Below are 7,395 nucleotides of genomic sequence, written 5' to 3'. Positions count from 1 at the left end.
AGAAGCAAACCCCCCACACCCACCCAGCTTCAAAAACACACAGAGGGGCAACGATCCCGCTCCTCCTGCACCGTGTGGCTGATCCGGGGTCCAAGTCCTCCGGACAGCCAGTGTACATAAGACCAGTTCAACCTGAATCCTCGCACTGTGAATCATTAGCGGAGAGCTCAAAAACATCAATATGGGGCACAAACGTGTGCTCGCTCAACTGGGTCATGTTTTCCTCTCAAACCTCTCAAATCAATCACTACATCGCACCATACTTCGTTTCATCGGGTTCTGGCCACCGTCTCCTCCGGTGTCCGTGCCGAGGCTCTCCCAGGCCGCCGATCGGCCGGAGAGCACAGGCCTGAAACATTTTGATGGTTATCTGGTGGCGGAGGGGAGGTGACACAGAAGGAGAGGCAGATGGCTCTGGAGATGGAGATGAAGGAGCCATAAATCTAGACGGCAATACAAGCCGAGCCCGAGGTGCTTAATGAGGTCCTGTTTTTCCAGCGGCGAGGCGGGAGGGAGCGTCAGGGCAGGTTTGGCCTGGCTCTGAACGGGAACTTCACCTCGCTGGAGGTGAAGATTAAAGTACATTTCAAGCAAATGCTGCTATTTTAATCTTGTTTTAACTGAATACTGCAGGGTTTACCTTCCACAAAGAAAAAACTGTTTCAACTGTTTGAAAGGAGGGAAAAAAAATCTTTATGTAAATGATGGAAAAAGCAAAAAAAAAAAAAAAAAAAAAAAAAAAACCCAAATCCCATGGTCCTAAACTAGCTGCCCAAGCTGCCCAAGAGGGTCCATCACCTCATAAAGTCAGAAAACCTTCATTTTTTCAGAGAAGAAAATGAATGTTTTTAATAGTTAACTGGAGACAGCACAGTTTTACAGCATAAAAGAAAAGTTAAAATGAAAAATGCTGAATTAAAGCTTGTATAGTCACTGTGTTTGCAGAGGAAGCATGTTGCTAAAGTTCTTATTTGCACTAAAACAACAACAAAAAAAACTCTTAAAGCTGTCCAAAAATGTGAATTAAAATCAAGTTTGGGACTAAATGAAGATCAGATTCAAAATGAGCTCAGTTTGTAAAGGAATACTTATTTTTTTTTAGTCATAGTAAAAGTTTAATATAAATGCATTTCGGTGGACTTCTGAATTGAGGAGACATATGTGCAGTAAAACGAGGTTTCAGATCATATATGCAGCCATTAGCTGGTTGCATATGTCCTTCTTTGGGCGAGATAATGAGAGTTTTGAGCCGGCCTCCCTTTGTTTCTGCATAATTACGTTACAGGGTTTACAATAGAGGGGCAGAGGCAGGATTTGGCTTATCTGCAACCTGAGGCTTGGGAGCATTGTCATTCAGCACATGCTTCATATCAAAGTCAGATCAGCCAGAAAAACTGGAGTTTCTCTCTCTCTCTCCCTCTCTTTTTTTTTTTAAAGATAAACCAAATGAACAGGCTCACGACTTCTGGGTAAACCTGTGGTATTTACATAAAAATGAAGCAATCCAACTAAAGCAACCAGCTTTTTAGCTGAATGTGCAATTCTGACTAAAAAACAAGTTGAGATTAAACATGCTCAATTATCAAAAAGGCTCCACAAACAAGTAAATAAAGGGTTTTTTGCTTTATTAATTCTTTTTTTTTAATTTTGATGGTGTTTTTTTCCCTCTATCTCTTCACCCTTCATGGGAAAAGTGGCCATATTTATTTATTCTTCTGCATTTGCCTCTTTCAAACTTCATCAAACTGTTTTATCAAACACGGACAAAGGTGCTGTAGCTCATGTTTTCCTTCTGTTTTTTGAGTAAAATACGTTTCCCTGTCTTATTTAACTTGAATATATACTAAAGTAGACATAATGAGTACACATGAAAGTAGTGCAGGTTTACAAACACGCTGTTAGAAGGTCATAATCGGGCCATTTGTTTAAAAATAATAGATTACATAACAGGAGAGTGGTGCTAAACAATCTAAAAAAACAATAGTGGGAGAAATTTGTTGAGAAAATCTTTTGGTTTAGAGATTTATCACAATAAAAGAGAAGAAATGTGATTTCATTCCGTTTCACGTATAAAAGTAGTTACAGCTGCAGGTATTGGATAATCTGTAATAAAGGGCTGATGTTCAGCTTTTTTTTTTTTTGTTTGCTGATGTCAGTTAAAAAAATGCCAAGTCACTAATGCAAACATCTTGAGGCAGATATTCTTCTATTTAAAACCTGGGTCACAGTTGAAAAGTTAATTCGGCCATTCCAGAGGAAAAAGGTCAACCTAAAAGAAGCCAGTCTTTCATTAATCCAAGTCATAAGGATTCAAATGCACCACAAATGTAGCCGCAAAGTCAAATAACCGGATGAACATCTGGGTATAATAACACTCTCAGATGATCTGTGATTGGGATCGAAACCCACTCAAAGTAATTAAATGATCATTTTTTGATAGAAACTGACTGAAGTTGAAGCATTAAGTTAAGACTACTGAGTCAAATCGACTTTTTTCACTCTAAAATGTCATTATTAGTTTGTTGGACTTTAATGTAGTTCGCAAAAACCCAGTATTTTAATGAATTAAAGTAAAACACAGCATTTATTCTGCTCAGCAGCAGAACATGTCGTCACTTCTACACTGTTTCGAGGAATCTTTCATCGTCCTGTTCGATACAGCTAAACTGTCCACAGTCAGGTCAGTGTTGATGTGTGAAGCTCGTCGGTTTAATCTGAGCATTTCGAGGCGGTCAAGTGCCGAATCAGCAACTTCTCATGTTGACAGGGAGCCTGAATTTTTCCTGGGGAGGGGGGGCTGAAAATCGTGGTTTTCGCTGCACTTAAAGGTCAATATCGGAGCGTTAAGACGCAGGAAGAGGGCCGGGCACACTCCTCAACATTAGGAAACACACTGCCTCATCACACATGCAGGAGAAAAGACAGGGGGGTGCTGGGGTGGGGGTGGGGGGGGGGGGTGGGGGGGGGGGCAAATGAAGGAAACGCAGACAAACATCTTGGTAAATGAGGTGCTAAAAGCCTGTATCATTAAAGCTGCAGCTGGGTGGGGGGGGTGGAGGTGGGAGGGGGGGACGCAATCACACTCTCCTGTACCTTCATGGCTCCTCCAGCAGCTGATGGGAACCGTCAAACCCCCCCCCCCTTCCAAAAAAGAATAAATAATAATCCCGGTAAATCCCAGATCTCACAGCGAGCCCATGGTTTTAGAAAGTTAGATCCTTGGAGGTGAGGAAGCGGGAGGCTGCTGGCGGTCCACGGCGTCAGTCCTCACTGGTGGTCATGATCCTCTACGGACAAGGAGTGGGAATCCCACTGTCTGCCCCCTCGGCTCAGCACAAACCCTGCCTCCCTCGCTCTCCCTCCCTCTCTCTCTCTCCCTCTCTCTCTCTTTCTCACTCACATGCAAACAAACACACACCCAGACCCCTCCCCCTTCCCCCTGTGCCATTTGCCGAGCGGAGGGAGGGAATCCACCGGGGGCTCATTCATCTCGGCCCTGCTGACCCCCTGTGGTGACAGATGCTCTTGGAGGAGGAGGAGGAGGAGGCGAAACAAAGACGAGGAGCCCACATCGTGCACCGCTGCCACGCGTGACCTTCCACGGCACGTCAAAGGCGCCCCGCCGCGGGCACGGCGCGGCGTGGAAGCTTTCCATTTCTCCTCCGAACCACAGGAATGAGGAGGAGGAGGAGGAGGAGGAAGAATCAGAACTTTCTCTCTGCTTCTCTCGGCCACACCCGACTTTTTATTGGGGGGCCAATTGAGAGAATCAGGCAAAATGGGGACAAGAATGTCAGGTCAGCTCCAGCATTTTGTCTCTGCAGCTTTACCCGGGGTTGACCCCGCTCTCCGCCGCTGTCTTTTTTTTTTTTTTTTTTTTTTACTCCCGCTATAAATACCAGGGGCTCATCTGGTCAGAATAAATAAACGGAGATGCACCGCAAATCAACGGGAGCTGGCAGATGTTGGGGATTATGTGTCATGATGGGCCGCTGATCAGCGCCGGCACCTCGTGGAGAAGGAGTCCACAGTAAAGGAGATAACGAAGGCAATAGAAGACAAATCAGCCCACTTCTTATCTGCAGCCTTTAAACCGTCACACACATTTTAGAAAAACGAAAAAGTTTCATGGCGAAAACACTTCAGGAGGTAAAGTTTGATCATTAAACACAGACAAAAAAAAAACAAAACAAATTTGTCATCAAAGAAAAAATGTCTGGGCTCATGACATTTACTCTACTTTAACACAAGTTTCTTCTCATTTTTTGTAACTTTTAAGCTTAAGATTGCAAATAATAAAACAAAACATTTTTAATTCATGCATCTAAATCAGTTTGAATTCAATTATTAAAAAAAAAGATTTTTAAAAAACCCAGTGCATTTGAAGTCGCCCTCATATACTGTTGTTTCACAGTGAGGACGATAGTTTGAGTCTATATCGGCATTTATTTATGAAGTTTGCATGTTAATCCTGTGCTTGCAGGTATTTTTTGTTCTCGTTGTTGCTGTCCAAAACATGCCTGAAAGTAAGTTTAACTAAAACCATTTGATTCCCTTGAATCATAGAATAACTAAAACTATTAAAGCATCAGCAATGGTAACGTCACGATAAAGCTGCTCCATGTTAAGTTTACAGAATAAATTAACATCTTTACATAACTTCAAGTTTCTGATGCTGGTTGATCAGAAAACAAGATTTAAAATTCCAATTTTTTCTTACTTCAATGTTAAAACGTAAAAAAAGTAACATTTTATAAGCAAAATATTCAAGAATCTGATTTATTTCTAAACTTTTCTCTTCAGCAACAACATGCTTGATGAATAAATTCATACTCATGTATAATTAGACATCTTTTAAACCTTTTTTTAAACATGATCCAACTCACTATGAACAGAGCTGCCTTTGACCTCCCACAGGTTAAATATTCTGATGCCCCATTAGGACTTTTACGTCTGTTTTCCTGCAAACTCATTAAAGTGAGGAAACGCTACCAAGAATTTGTCAAGCAAACACCAGCTCCGGACGAACAAAGAGAGAAGAGACGCTCCGTGTTTACCGCCGGCTTCTAATGGCTCTGGATTTAATCCTCAAGTTCCCCTCTGCAATATGGGCCCTTATCCAGACCCAGTTAGGTCATTATGTAACAAAAACAGTCAGGAATTTGTAAATATTCTCATATACAAGCCTCAGAAAGGAATTAAGCTTTAATTAAATCAAGCAGTATCAATCACATTTGTCCAAATTTTGCAGGGATCGATTAAAAGCGGAAGGTTGGGACACTAAGACCTAACTGCATGTAAAGTTTTGGGCTCATCATATAAAATAAAGTCTTGTTACTGTAGCATACCTTCATACTAAAGAGCCAGAGGGCAACTTAAACAAATCTCACTATTTATAAGCAGAAATCTGACAATGTGGACGTTGAATTGTTGAGAATCAAAACCTAAATCAAGGACTTGAAGACATGATGAGTATTTCTCACATAAGTGACTGACAGCATGACCAGGGAGCACGTTTTGGGTTTTTTTTCCTCTTAAAGGTCAAGGAACTTAATGAAATAATGTGAAATGATGACACAGAGTGATATTTCTGATCGAATTACATGGAAGGTCTGTCCGTCGGAGCGTCTTGCTCCAGCGAGCCGTGTGACTGCACGGCGCTCCAGTTCATTACCACAGACAGTTGTTTTAATCGGTCTGAGCGCAGCTCCTTCGCACCTCCTCTCCAATGGTTATACGGCGGCACATCCAGCGCCGCCGGGCGCCGTAAAAGAAAAGCCAGCGGGGCCAATCGGGGCCCTCCGCTAGCCCTCACGGGCATCGGGGGCATTCGTCTAAACACTGGGCTTTGAGTGCGACTGTGAAGCTGCTTCCACATGTGGAGGATATTACCTGAGGGCTGCTAAGATTAGGCTTGACTGACTGTAGTGATCTGCTGGAGCAAATAATAATTAAAAAAAATCTTTACAATGATCTGTTTGATAGCCACAAGTTCAACTGAGGGGGGGGGGGTAAAGAGCCGCCGGCGTGATTTATGTGTCAGCCCCTGACTTTGACGAGGCCCGTCTTAAATGGCCCATTTAAAGAAATGCAGATAATGAGTAAACCCGGGATTCTCTTCGGCCTCAAAGGACACTAAGCAGAAAAACAAAAGGAGCGGGGATTGAATGCCGGCCCGCCCCTCAGCCCATCCTTCACCGCTGCATTGAGCTCCGGTGGGGACAAAGGGGAAGTGTCCCTGCCACTGCCACCTGAGGAAAGACGGGTCACGTGACCAGCAGCGGCGGGGGGAGGGGGAAGATCTTGGGCTTGAAGGGTGGCTGGTGGCGTTGGGTGGGGGAAGTTCTTCAGGAGTCCCGGAGGAGCTCCACAGCTTTGTCTTAGCTGACTCAGCAGCTGACGACCACATGATGGTTTTTCTTTTAGAGCCGCTTTGAGTGACCTAAACCTGCCTCCATCCTCCCAGCGATGAACCAGCAACTCTCACACCGCTTCGCATTACTTCCCACATGAAAATGATGGCACTTCAGGTTACAACATCCACTTTTTTTTTGTTTTATTTTTGCAATTTTGGAAGTCAATCCCCTCCAGTTAAGCTGGCTTTGTGTTTGTCGAAATAAAAACTGGATTTCTTCCACAAGAACATGATTGGACAACACTGTAGCTGTACATACAAACCATTAATGCCGTGTGAGAAAAGTCAACTCCTGTTTTGTTTTAGCTGTTTGACTCTTTGAAAACATCACTGGAAATGAGAGACGATTCAGGAGTACGAAGTATACATTCACTAAAGTTTACTACACCATCATCTGCATAAAGGAAGACTTGTTTCTTTATGTGCACAGAGGGACAGCAAAAATACAACTCAGTGTTTATGCCTTACTGTTTTCTGTGGGCAGGCACATGACATTGGATTTTTTAAGAAACCTTCTGGTGCAAAAAGCTGTAAAATGTCCAAACAAAATGCCTCTTGCAGCTGTTGCATTATGCATGCTTTATGGCTTTCACAGCAGCATCACCGCTGATATCCTTGCTTGGGTCTCAGTGTTGTTTTGTCTGCTACTCATAAGATGTCTGTTCAATTTTTTTTTTTTTTTTTTTCAAAATCAATATTTTCTCTGAATTTTTACCATTTCTTTGGTGGTGTGTTGGGCTGGATTGGAGCTTTTTGTGGGCTGGGTGTTGCCCACAGGCCTTATGTTTGACGCCCCCCCTGCCTTACACATGTCATGTCTACTTTCAACCTGCTGCTTTTAAAATACTTTTAAGGTCTTGTGCCGTTTTCTGGCCTGACGGTGGGGACGGGAGTCCTCTGATCAGATCAGAGTCCTCTGAGTATCAAATGAGAAGGAAGTGCAGCAACCGAGGTGCCAATCAGCACGTTGCATGAAAACA

The sequence above is a fragment of the Salarias fasciatus genome, chromosome 18 (genome assembly GCF_902148845.1).
Source record: "Salarias fasciatus chromosome 18, fSalaFa1.1, whole genome shotgun sequence".
Lineage (NCBI taxonomy): Eukaryota > Metazoa > Chordata > Actinopteri > Blenniiformes > Blenniidae > Salarias > Salarias fasciatus.
Note: the sequence above shows the minus strand (reverse complement) of the source record.